This window comes from Strongylocentrotus purpuratus, unplaced genomic scaffold, assembly GCF_000002235.5.
Source record: "Strongylocentrotus purpuratus isolate Spur 01 unplaced genomic scaffold, Spur_5.0 spur5_scaffold_15, whole genome shotgun sequence".
In the NCBI taxonomy this organism is placed as follows: Eukaryota; Metazoa; Echinodermata; class Echinoidea; order Camarodonta; family Strongylocentrotidae; genus Strongylocentrotus; species Strongylocentrotus purpuratus.
Window position 1 is genome coordinate 30,256,326 of NW_022145600.1, and position 12,105 is coordinate 30,268,430.

The window sequence follows — 12,105 nt, forward strand, 5'->3', positions numbered from 1 at the left end:
CCAACTCATCAAATTTTGGAGCAAGTCAAGTTGGAAATCAATTTTGGAGTCCGTTTGTGATAATTATATGTGTGAAGTAATAAGTGGTGCGAGCCTAGCGCCGCCATAATAAAGCTCAAGTCTATATTTGGATCAATCGCGAAGCCTTAATTAATTGTTGGATCACAAGCTTGGAAAATGTTGATTTTAGAAAAGATTATCATTGTGATATATGGTGCGAGCCTAGCGCCGCCACTTCATGTATTTACCAAGTGAAATGTTTTCATTGGACCAAACGCGAATTTGTTCACTAGGAGTCACAAGTTGGACCACTCTGCACCTTCTATTCTGTCGCGTAATCAAGCCGTAGAGATGGCAGCAGAGGCACAGAGTATGCAGATTCGAAAAAGACTAAAAGACTTGATTATTGTGCAAAATCTGGCTATCATGGACTGACTAAGGAATAAACTCAGACTTTGGACATTTAAAAGAAAAAGTCAGATTATTTGAACATGATATAGACAGAGACTCAGTGAAAATGCATTTTATGTATACATGTAGAAAAGATTCTTGCCAATTTGAATGCTATTTCTAACAGTTTCATAAGCATATTTTGTTATTCAGTGAATTGCATTTGAGGAGTGTAAAATGTATGTACAATGTACCTTTGAAATGGTGGGCACAGTGACACAGATGTCTTTTAGAAGTTGAAAGAGAAGATAGTAGAAATATTGAATATGTAAAATATATGAATTATTGTTTGATCATCTATGATGTAATTGCTAGAATATGAATATTTAAATTTAAATTTCTGTGACAGAAAAAAGGGAGTAGAAAACAAAAGTCAAATACAAAACTTTGGGTCATGTTCCACTTTTCAGGTAAATATTTGTCAGGAACTTAGGAGAGAAAAATCTTGCATGTATTTAAAATGTCATATGAGATATTTGGAAGCATATTTTGTGTTGCTTTTAAAGTGTAGATTTATGTGAAGTGCATGATTATAAAAGGCAATGGGTTATTATTTTGAAGGATACAATGTAAAGATTTTTTAGGAATCAAGGAATGTATATAATGTGCATATTTGTGTTGACGCAAATATTTGGTGTACAGGTTATTTTAAAGCAGATGCTATTTTGGTTCTGAGACAAAATTTCAAAGAGTTTATACAAGACGATAAAAATTGTATTATGGGCATTAATAGTGCTTAGTGAAGGCAGAACTGTACACACTTGACTATTTTGAAGACGTTAATGTTTTTATAGCAAATGAGTTCGTTGTATATAATTAGAGGTGAAATAATTTTGCTATGTTCAGATTTAGTGTTAGGATATTTACATTTGGAAAGTTCTTTTATAGAAATGGCAGTGTTTGATAGCATGATTTGAACAAATCGTGTCATTTGCTTTGTTGTTACATAGCTACTGTACATATAAAACGACACTTTGCATGCTTAGTTTGCACGAAAGAAATGCTTTACTGCATTCGTTAGAAGGGACATGACATTCGATTGTGTTGTTTATTTGTACAAATTCTGAAAGAGACAGAAAATAACAAAAGTTCAAAATTATTACGAACATTGTTAAAAAAGGGATTCAACTCAGTGACAAGAGTTTGAATCAAGACTAGTCATCTGATGACATGTTTCGATAAGGAGAGTTGTTTGATAGTCTTAGTCCACAGTATACTTCTGAATTCAGTGGAACTTGAAAGTGTACACCCTAAAATAAGAGGTAGTGGTTAATCTAGTTCTTAACCATTTAAATCTTTGTTGCGATATTGTGGCTCTCATTGTCATTGTTTTTATTGTAGTTTGAGTAGAATTTAGAGTTGGACAGATTTATGACCAAAGCATATTATTGTTACCAAGATTCTATTGATAGCTAAGGCCTGATTTCATTGTGCATGTCTTTATTATATCGGTGCAAAACAAAATTCAGTTTATCTGTGCTATGTATTGGAGTCAACAGTACTTGCCTTTTTTAAGATAGGGCTGCATTGCAGCATTCCAGAGTGTTTTCTTAAGGTGCCAACATCATTTATAGTGAGTTTACAAGTTACTAACCTATGCAAAAATCTTTCATTTTGTGACACAAGCGGGCTTTCTTGTCCAAAGATAGTAAAAAGAGCCACAAGAGGGACATTGGTTGGTTTTTGTTTGACAAACTGATAATAATCAGGAGTATAGACATTCATAAGCTAGTTAAAGGTTAAATTGTCATTGGTATTTTCTAAATGATGGCATTGAGGTGTTTTTTGTGTCATGTAGGTGTTGTGGCATGTTAGAGCCACAGTTATGCATATTTTATTGCATTGAGTTACGTGTATATAGTTTGACTTTGAAAAGGTTTTGAGTTTTTATTAGCAGGAACTTTTGAAAATAATACAGGAATAAGATTTAATCAGAATGATTCGAGAAAGCCATATGGTTATTATTGTTTTTTGGAAGTATAAGAAAAGGTGTAATTTTCTGTCGGCTTGCCTCTGAAAATTAAGGGGCCGGAAATGTAGATGCCAAACTAATGCAAGAGCGCCATCTCTTGTCGGTTTTAAAATTTAATAAGTTTGAGGGGAGGAAAAGCGCGAATAATCACTGGCAGTAACCCTTGGAAACAAGACAGAATTTTAACCTCTTCTCCCTACTTCATATTTCCGTTTTATGATCTTGTTTGGTTTTGGACAACAATTGGAATGGATGCAATCATTGTATAATAACATTGTGATCGACCCGACGTGAGTAACGTGAAATGTGGTTATAGTAAAGGCTTCAAAATTAAAGTTTTCGAGACATTATATTGGTATTCGACAATTGATTTCTACACTTGCAATTGCAATTCTACAGTACGGTACGTGGATTGACGATGTACGTGTGTCAGATTGCGAGATATTAAAGGACGGAACGGAGCTGAGAGGAGCGTTGAAACTATAATAAGGTGAACTTGGGTTCTTGGCCAGTCAAAGGTGATCGTGAACAACAAGGGACCAGTGCAGTACCAGTCTGATAAATGAGAATATGACTAGAGAGGTCTATGAATAGAGCATGATCACTTGTGGGTGTATTTTGAGTCGAAAGAATGACGTGATTGGGCAGAATACAGTCAGAGAATTAATGTCGAGGTCTAAGCCTAGACCTCCAGACCTAGTCTAAAAATGGAGAACTAAAGACAGACTATCTGACTACTTCAAGGTCATTTTGCACCCACAGTATGTATCTATTATTGTTTATTTCCTTAATTTTGTTTTTGGAAATATTAGTTTCTGTTCATGAACATAATTAGTATTTATGTCATATTTGCCCAATTCATGAATTTAAAGTAATGCGATCCTGAGCATTGTCTATGAACTGGTTCCCTGTGAAAGATTTCCTCCTCAGAAACCCGTTGGGATTGGTAAGATTTGAAACAATTTTGCCTTAAGAATAAGTCTTATTTAATTATTACAACAAATATTGATAGTACATGTACTATGGCCCTGGAATATTTTTTTATTTTTTTAAAGGATTTTATTTTGTTTTAAATCAGCGATTTTTAAGCTATACTACTTTAAACAATATTTTTGTATTTGTACATAATATTACCTGGTTTATTCAATACCTACGGATAAATTTCACATTTATTCACCATGATAAGCTGTTTAAATGAGTTTTTATGTGTAAGTGCTCGTTCTGAAGGCAACAGATGCCAAAGATGCTTCAGTGACTTGGTAGCAAGTCTGCACCCCAGATGCCGTTGCTGAGGTTGTGAGGATGCCGCCCGATCCTGGGATGGCATTCACCAACCATCACGGCCACCAAACAAACACCAGGTCTGCGACCCAGATGCCGTTGCTGAGGTCGTGGGGATGCCGCACGATCACTGGGATGGCAATCACCAACCATCACGACCACCAAATCATACCATATCTACATGTAACTCAAAATTCTCTTGGTATTTGGTGATTTGCTGGGAAGAAGAAACGTCTCTAAAATTATGAGAAATCCCTGCCCAAAACTTTAATGTGGTCCATGTCATCTTTGTCTTCGAACATCCACTAGATTTCTACATATATCGAATTCCTCATTACTCTCCCTATATACTACATTAAGAAGAAATGTCATCATTAGACATAACTGAATGTTTATGTAATGCATGTCAACAAAAATATTATAAAAATGTCTAAAGAATCAAATTATATTCCCCAAAAATCGAGAAAGAAAGATCGACCAGCCAGCTTTTTATGCAACTATAATTTATGTGAATCTTTTTCAGAGGTTGAGACTTCATGTAGTTTTAAATGATTTTAATTGTTCCTTTTCTCTTTATTGTTCATCAATACTTAAATAATATTGGATGGTTTTGAGTGTGATACAAGAATATATTGCTCGAGCTATGACAATATTGGACAAGTCAAAGACGAGTCTAATATTGTCTTAGCAACAGCAATATATTCTTGTTTAACACGAAAACAAAGCAATACAATATCATCTACATTATTCTGACTAGCGAAATAACAAAATTTGACTTAACTCGGTATATATGGCTTTGTTTTCGTATGATATTGATATCAATAGTTGAAGTTCCCGGATGACTGAGCAATATGAAAACAATATTGGTCAGTCATCCGGGTGCTGCGCTAAAGAAATTGAATACCCTGATTTATTGCACCACTTGGGAGCCTTATATAGATAATAATAGTTAACATCCCTCTTTGCAGAAAACACAGAAGTCATAGTACCCCCCGCATATTATTAACAACAAAACTAAATCAAACTGTTCAGTGTGTTGTTCAGTGTGTTGTTGAACTATAGTATCAATCGAGTGCAATCAACTGTTAAACAATTTTGTCATGAGTCATGAAATATTAATTTGCTACCGTTGGTCATGGTAGTATTCCCGAGCAGCAATGGCGAACGACTGTCGCTTAAATTCAGCAATCGTTGCATATATTGCTTTTCCCTAAAAATTACCATGAGACCTCAAGCCAAATAGAGGTTGATAGAACTATGATCGACAAATAAAATACTGTCTTGAAAACAGTCAAAAAACACTAGAACTAGAATAGCGACTGATCAACAGCGCATAAAGATGCATCAGCCGCTATGCCTGAATACAAATTATTATTAATATCATAACATCGTCAGTTTCATGTGATATTGACCCCTTCCTAGGTCTCACTATAAGGCAATTAAAATACGTTTAAAGAAATATCAAATCTAGTTTGTTGTCGTAAAGAATTGATAGGGATAACGGACAACATTTGTTCATCTTCCCAAATAAGTTTACGTTGAGGTAATTATACCAAGTTGTATTATCCCAGTAATTTTCCGTCCTATTTTTGCCTTTATAAATAGTGAGGCAAAGCAATAAAAAATCAAAGTCTAATTGTTTGTGACCTCTTTCCAAGCTGCTAATGACGTAGAACATATCAGCCATTGAGAAGAACGGAAATATAAGAAATTGCAAACCTGTTTGGGAAGAAAAGTCTCATTGTTTGTGACCTCTTTCCAAGCTGCTAATGACGTAGAACATATCAGCCATTGAGAAGAATGGAAATATAAGAAATTGCAAACCTGTTTGGGAAGAAAAGTCTCATTGTTTGTGACCTCTTTCCAAGCTGCTAATGACGTAGAACATATCAGCCATTGAGAAGAACGGAAATATAGAAATTGCAAACCTGTTTGGGAAGAAAAATGTCGCCAAACAATAGACTTTTATTCCCAAACAGGTTTGCAATTTCTTATATTTCCGTTCTTCTCAATGGCTGATATGTTCTACGTCATTAGCAGCTTGGAAAGAGGTCACAAACAATGAGACTTTTCTTCCCAAACAGGTTTGCAATTTCTTGTATTTCCGTTCTTCTCAATGGCTGATATGTTCTACGTCATTAGCAGCTTGGAAAGAGGTCACAAACAATGAGACTTTTATTCCCAAACAGGTTTGCAATTTCTTATATTTCCGTTCTTCTCAATGGCTGATATGTTCTACGTCATTAGCAGCTTGGAAAGAGGTCACAAACAATTAGACTTTGATTTTTTTTATTGCTTTGCCTCACTATTTATAAAGGCAAAACAACTGAATAAACTGAGACTTGAACCCACAACTCTAAGATTGTTTTACGCTGACCTTACCGATTGAGCCAACGATGGGTTAATGAAAGGTGATTCTGCATGATTTATATAACCCTATCACTCACCCTAACGGTTACATCATTGCTAATGACGTAAAATATCAGCCAATCAGATGACCGGAAATATTAGCATTGGCAAACCTGTTTGGGAAAAAAAATTAGCGGCTGGGCCGACTACGGACCGGCGGGGGAGGGAGGGGCTATAAATGTTCTTTACTTCTTGGCCTCTCTCTTTCCATTTAGTGTCGGTCTGGTGGTCCTATCGTCTGTGTGGCCGGGGTATACAGAAGTATCATGCTATATCTTTTAATGTTACACAGAAATGTGAAACCACAAGATTGTAAGTGTGAAACAATAAAATTATTTTTGTGCAAAACGATGTAACGCATATTTTGTAAATTATTGTATTTTCTGACCAATTAAACTTATCAAGATAACAAAAAAGTTGCATTGTTTATTGTTCCATTGTGGGAACCGAAATACAATTCTTCTGCTTTGAAAAAATCAACAAATCGTCTTTTTTGTCTTATCTTGTTTTCATATTAAGAATGAATATTTTTAAAGTGGAAACCACGTTTAAAAAATAGGAATTCACTTTTAAAAGAGTATTTCAAACTACTACCATTAGGCTATCACTAACAGGAAGAACATCATCACTTACTAGAAATACGATTACTCTGAAGTGGTAAAGTGCACAAGTTCTTGGACCAAACCAATTTAAAGCAGAGTGTTCTAAACTACACTTTTCCATACAAGTGCATTTCTGACACACATATCCAAACCTATTGCTAAAACATGGTTTGTATTTAACTCAATTCGCATGAAGAAACCATACTAAGTGTTTGTCAATATATCTTATTTCATATTTATAGTATTTACTGTCGAACATTAACAATTTATCAATATTCAGCCTTGACAAACAGTTTAAGCTCACCTTTTTTTCCATCTCTCTCATCCTTCGAGGTAGTTTAATATTTCCCTATTTTTCTAGATGTATTCCTTACTTATATATTTTTATAGCCAAACTCTTTTCCTGATCCCTATATTCAAATATCATTATGAACAATCTATCTAGTGTAGGAATTATCAGGCGCGGATCGAGGGGGGGCGAGCGGGCCTTGGCCCCCCTCCCCCCCCCCCCCCCCCCCCCCCCCCCCCCGCAAAAAAAAGGGGGAGAGAGAGAGAAGGAAAGAAGGGAAAGGAAAAGAGGAGAGAAAGGGAAAAAAGAAGAGGAAGAAGAAAAGAAAAGAGGGAAGAAGTACATCGGGAGGGGGGCAAAAGGACATGCCTCCCAGGCTGTTGCCCCCCCCCCCCCATCAAAAAATAAAAGAGAAGGAAGGAAAGGGAAAGGAAAAAGGAAAAGAGGAGATACAAGAAAGAAAAAAGAGGAAGAAGAAAAAAAAAAAAAGGGGATAACGACACAACAAATCGTCTTCTTTCTCTAATGATTTAATGAAACGTAAGCTTCCGCTTAGCGCGGGAGGGGGAAAACTCAATTCAGACGAGGATTATTTTTTGGGAACGGTACAACAAATCGTCTTCTTTCTCTAATAATTTATTGAAATGTCAAAGCTTCCGCGTTTCGCGGAGGAGGGAGGGGGAAACTCGCCCCTCCCTGCACCCACCCACCCCCAATTACGTCACTGCTGGTCACCATTACGAACCAATATTTGGCTCGCATAATTTCAAATTTTGCCCCCCCCCCCCTAAGAAATCCTGGATCCGCGCCTGATGTATATACAACGGCAACAGTTTCAATATAAAATGTAAGTTCTTCTTACTTAAATCATTGGTCTGGAAACAATTATTTGCCCATTGTTGTGTATTGTATTACATTTTCACTGACAATGAATTCACATTGTAATGCAATTTTCAAGTTTCCCAGGCTTATTTAGGAGAACAGAAGATTGATATTGTTTAGTTGTACGATAACATCACTCAGTTTGATTTGATTTGATTGGAGATATATCTCATTAAAAACAGAGTAAAGGCTATACAGTTTCAAACAAACCTACACCATTAAACTTCAAGCTCACTCACACATGATTTATTGCGACACTTTCAAGGCTACTTATTATTTCAAGTTCATGTATATACAAAGGGCAACAGCTTCAATATTAAACGTAATTAAATCAATGGTCCGGAAAATGTTAATGCCCATTGTTGTATATTATACAACATTTTCCATAACGATGAATATACATTGTATGATGCAATTTTCAGGAAAACCATACTTGTCATTACTGCTATATTTGTTATAATTATGATACTAAAGCAAATCGTTTCGCTTGTCGATAAGATAAATCAATGTGAAGTACGTGTCAAATAATGAAATCATTACGTGCTATTTTTAACCGGACTAGACATTTGAAACGTATAAAAAATGTATACACTATTGACAGCAAGCAAGTTTTTTAAACAAAGAATTCAGAAATTGAACAACATTGCACATTTTAGTCTACACGGCATGCTCTACACCCTTAGTTGGACTGTAAACAGTTGTCTTCTTAAGTCTTCCATATAAATATAAATTTAAAGGAGGTCAATAATCATTATGAAAACACCACTTTCGTAAGGTTGACACATCAATATATATTGTGCACACATGTAACAATGTGATAATATTTTTTCTTGGGGGGGGGGGACGGGAGGAAGGAAATCCAAAAAGGGACTGATATGTGAACATTAATATTGATAGGTCGCTTCACAAAAGGGGCATACATAGTCCTTTTTTGTGGATAGTTTTTTGAGCAAAGCACAAAATAGGTGGAAGGACGGGGTACACGTCTTCCTTCAATTTTCTGAGGGGGATCGTCCCCCATGGATAATTTGAAAAAGTGCACACCAACAAAATGTATAGCAAATACTGACTAAAGACTGAAACACGCTTTAAGGCTCTGGTGGGCCCAAGAGTACAGCGTTTAGACTAATAGAAATGCTAAAATCTTCTCGCTCGGTCGCTACGCTCCTTCGCATAATATCCTAAAAATATACAAGTAAATATTGAAGAAAATATGTATTCTGTTGGTATCACGTATGTACAAATTACACTGTATGTTAACAAGATTAAAAGTTATAGAAATAGATCAGTGTTCCAAAAATGAATATTCAGCTTGCTCTTTAAGAAGTCCCTTCCTGCTCAGTCAAACTAAAATTTACCTAGTAAATATTTACAACCCTTCGGACTGCACACTAGATATCGGCAAAGTAAAAGTGAAGCGTGAAAAAAGTATATTGCTTGTTTTTATGCTGTAGTTTTGCTAAAGAATGTAATTTTGTAACACAACAAAACTTCAAAACCTGTGAGGGGTTTACATATAAGACTTATCATACAGCTTTATGGGGGAAGTCCCTTCCGTCACCTCCACCTCTTTCACTGGCGTACTGATGGGGGGGGGGGCAGTAACCCCCCCCCCCCCCCCCAATACAATTTAAACATGGGTTATTTTTAATTTGATACCAGTGATTTACAAGTATTGCTAAAATGGCAGTATTTTTCCATGAGCTCCCGGGGGCTCTACCCCCTGGAACCCACCAAGGGCCCTAAGGCGGGCCCTGTTTGCTCATCTGGCCGTAATTAAATGCCTAAAGTCCTTGAGCTTTCGGGGGCTCTGCCCTCTGGACTCAACCAAGGGGCCTAAGGCGGGTCCCTAGATGCGTAATTTGGTGCCTAAAAGCCCTTCCGTTATGTATTTCTTATGTATTTCTTTGTCTTTCTTTCTCCATATCCTCTGCACTCTCCTTATGTATTTTTTGTTTTCCCTTTTCTATTACCTTCTCTTCCCTGGGTATACGTGCTTGCACATGAACTGTATATGGCTAAACAGTTTTGTAAAAAAAAAATATGAGCGAACGGTCAAGGAGTAAGAAGAAGGCAAAAAGAGAACAAAGACGGCATCCATGGAAACCATGTGAGAGTGTCCACTTTTTTTCGCTTTTACTTTCACCCTTGCATTCTTTCCTGAATCAGAGTTTTCTCACACCTTGTAGACTCGTGCAGGTTATGATCTTGTGTGTGTGTGTGTGTGTGTGTGTTTGCGTGTGGGTGTGTGTGTGTGTGAGTGTGTTTGTGTGTGTTCGTGTAACGAAATAACGTATACAATAGCTTGGCAATTCTCATGGTTATGAGATACAATGTGAAAGGAAATGAGAGAATGATGGTCGCGTAGCTTAAATCAAAGTTCCCCATTGCAGTCCTCTCTTTTTGGATATTTTTGCATTTTGTTTTTGTATGAGGTGTAACGCCAGAAGAAAGAAGAGGAAGAAGAAAAGAAACGGGTGAAGAAGGAGATCGGGGGGGGGCGAAAGGGCCTTGCCTCCCAGGCTGTTGCACCCCCCCCCCCCCTCCTCCAATAAAAAAAGAGAGAAGGCAGGAAAGGGAAAGGATAAGAGGAGATAAAGGGAAGGAAAAAGAAGAAAAGAAAAGAAAGGGATATCATTAGCAATTTTCCCGCCGGTGGATCGAGGAGGGGCAAAAGGCCCTTACCTCCCCCCGCCCCCGCTATAACAAAGAGAGAAAGAAGGAAAAGGGAAAGAGGAGAGCTAAAAGGGAACAAAAAGAGGAAGAAGAAAAGAAAAGGGTGAAAAGAACGGGAGATCAGTTCCGGTTAATCCCGCCAACAACGTGTGGATCGGGGTGGGGACCGAAAGGCCCTTGCCCCCCCCCCCCCACCCCCACCCCCCCCCCCCTTGGCAAACCTTAAGGAGGAGAGAAAGGGAAAGAAAGAGAAAGAAGAAAGGGGGGGCACTGGCGTACTGATAGGGGGGGGCTTGGGGGAATTCAAATTCAAACGTGGTTTATTTCTAATTCCATAACGGTGGCTTACAAATAAGGCTGAATTCTTTCCGAGATTTTTCCTCAGTTTTTAGTAAATTATACTTTTGTGGAAAATGACAAATTTCTAAATTTACAGCCAGGCAAGAAATATGATTCTTGAGAAAAGATAGGGCCCGGGGATCGGCTGGAATCGCAAGCCTCGAGCTCCCCCCCCCCCCCCCCCCCTCTCCACTTTTTTTTGAAAAGGTATAGTAAAGAGAAATAGAAATAAAGAGAGCAAGAAAGAAAGAATAGTTAACTAGCTGCTCATCTGACCGAAATTAAACGCCTAAAAACCCCTGAGCTTCGGGGGTTCCGTCCCTTGCACCCCGTCTAGGGCCCTAGACTCCCCTGGATGCTAATCTGACGGAAATGTAATGCCTAAAACCCCTGTTTTCTGGGGGCTTCGCCCGCTGGACCTCACGCCAATTAGTGTCCTGCCAGTGTCACAAATAAGGTATAAAAATATGTTCATCTGACCGTAATCAAATGCCTAAAACCCCTGAGCTTCTCGGGTCGGACAAGGTATCAAAATTTGTTTATCTGACCGCAGGCGTAGCCAGGGGGGGGGGGATAGAAAAAAAATAGAGAGGAGAGGAAAGGAAGAGGACGGAGGGAGAAAAAGGAGCAGACAAAAAACATCTTTGAAATTCAGACAAGAATTAAGAGTATAGAGAACGGTACAACGAATCGTCTTCTATATCTACTAATTTAATGAATCGTCAAAGCGTCCGCGCTTCGCGGAGCGGGGGACTGAATTAAGACAAGGATTAAGAGTATAGAGAACGGTACAACGAATCGTTTTCTTTCTCCAATGATTTAATGTAACGTAAAAGCTTCCGCGCTTCGCGCGAGACGGGGGGGGGGGTAGGGGGGCTGAATTAAGACAAGGATTAAGAGTCGAGAACGGTACAACGAATCGTTTTCTTTCGTCAATGATTTAATGAAACGTAAAAGTTTCCGCGCTTCGCACGGGAGGGGAAATTGCATTGAAACGTGGATAATTTTCGAGAACGCTATAACGAATCGTCTTATTTCAATAATAGTTTAATGAAACGTCAAAGCTTCCGCGCTGCGCGGAGGGGGGGGGCTGAATTAAGAGAAGGATAAAGAGTCGAGAACGGTACAACGAATTGTGTTCTTTCTCTAATACTTTAATAAAACGTCATATATAGCTTCCGCGCTTTGCAGAGGAGGGAGGGGGA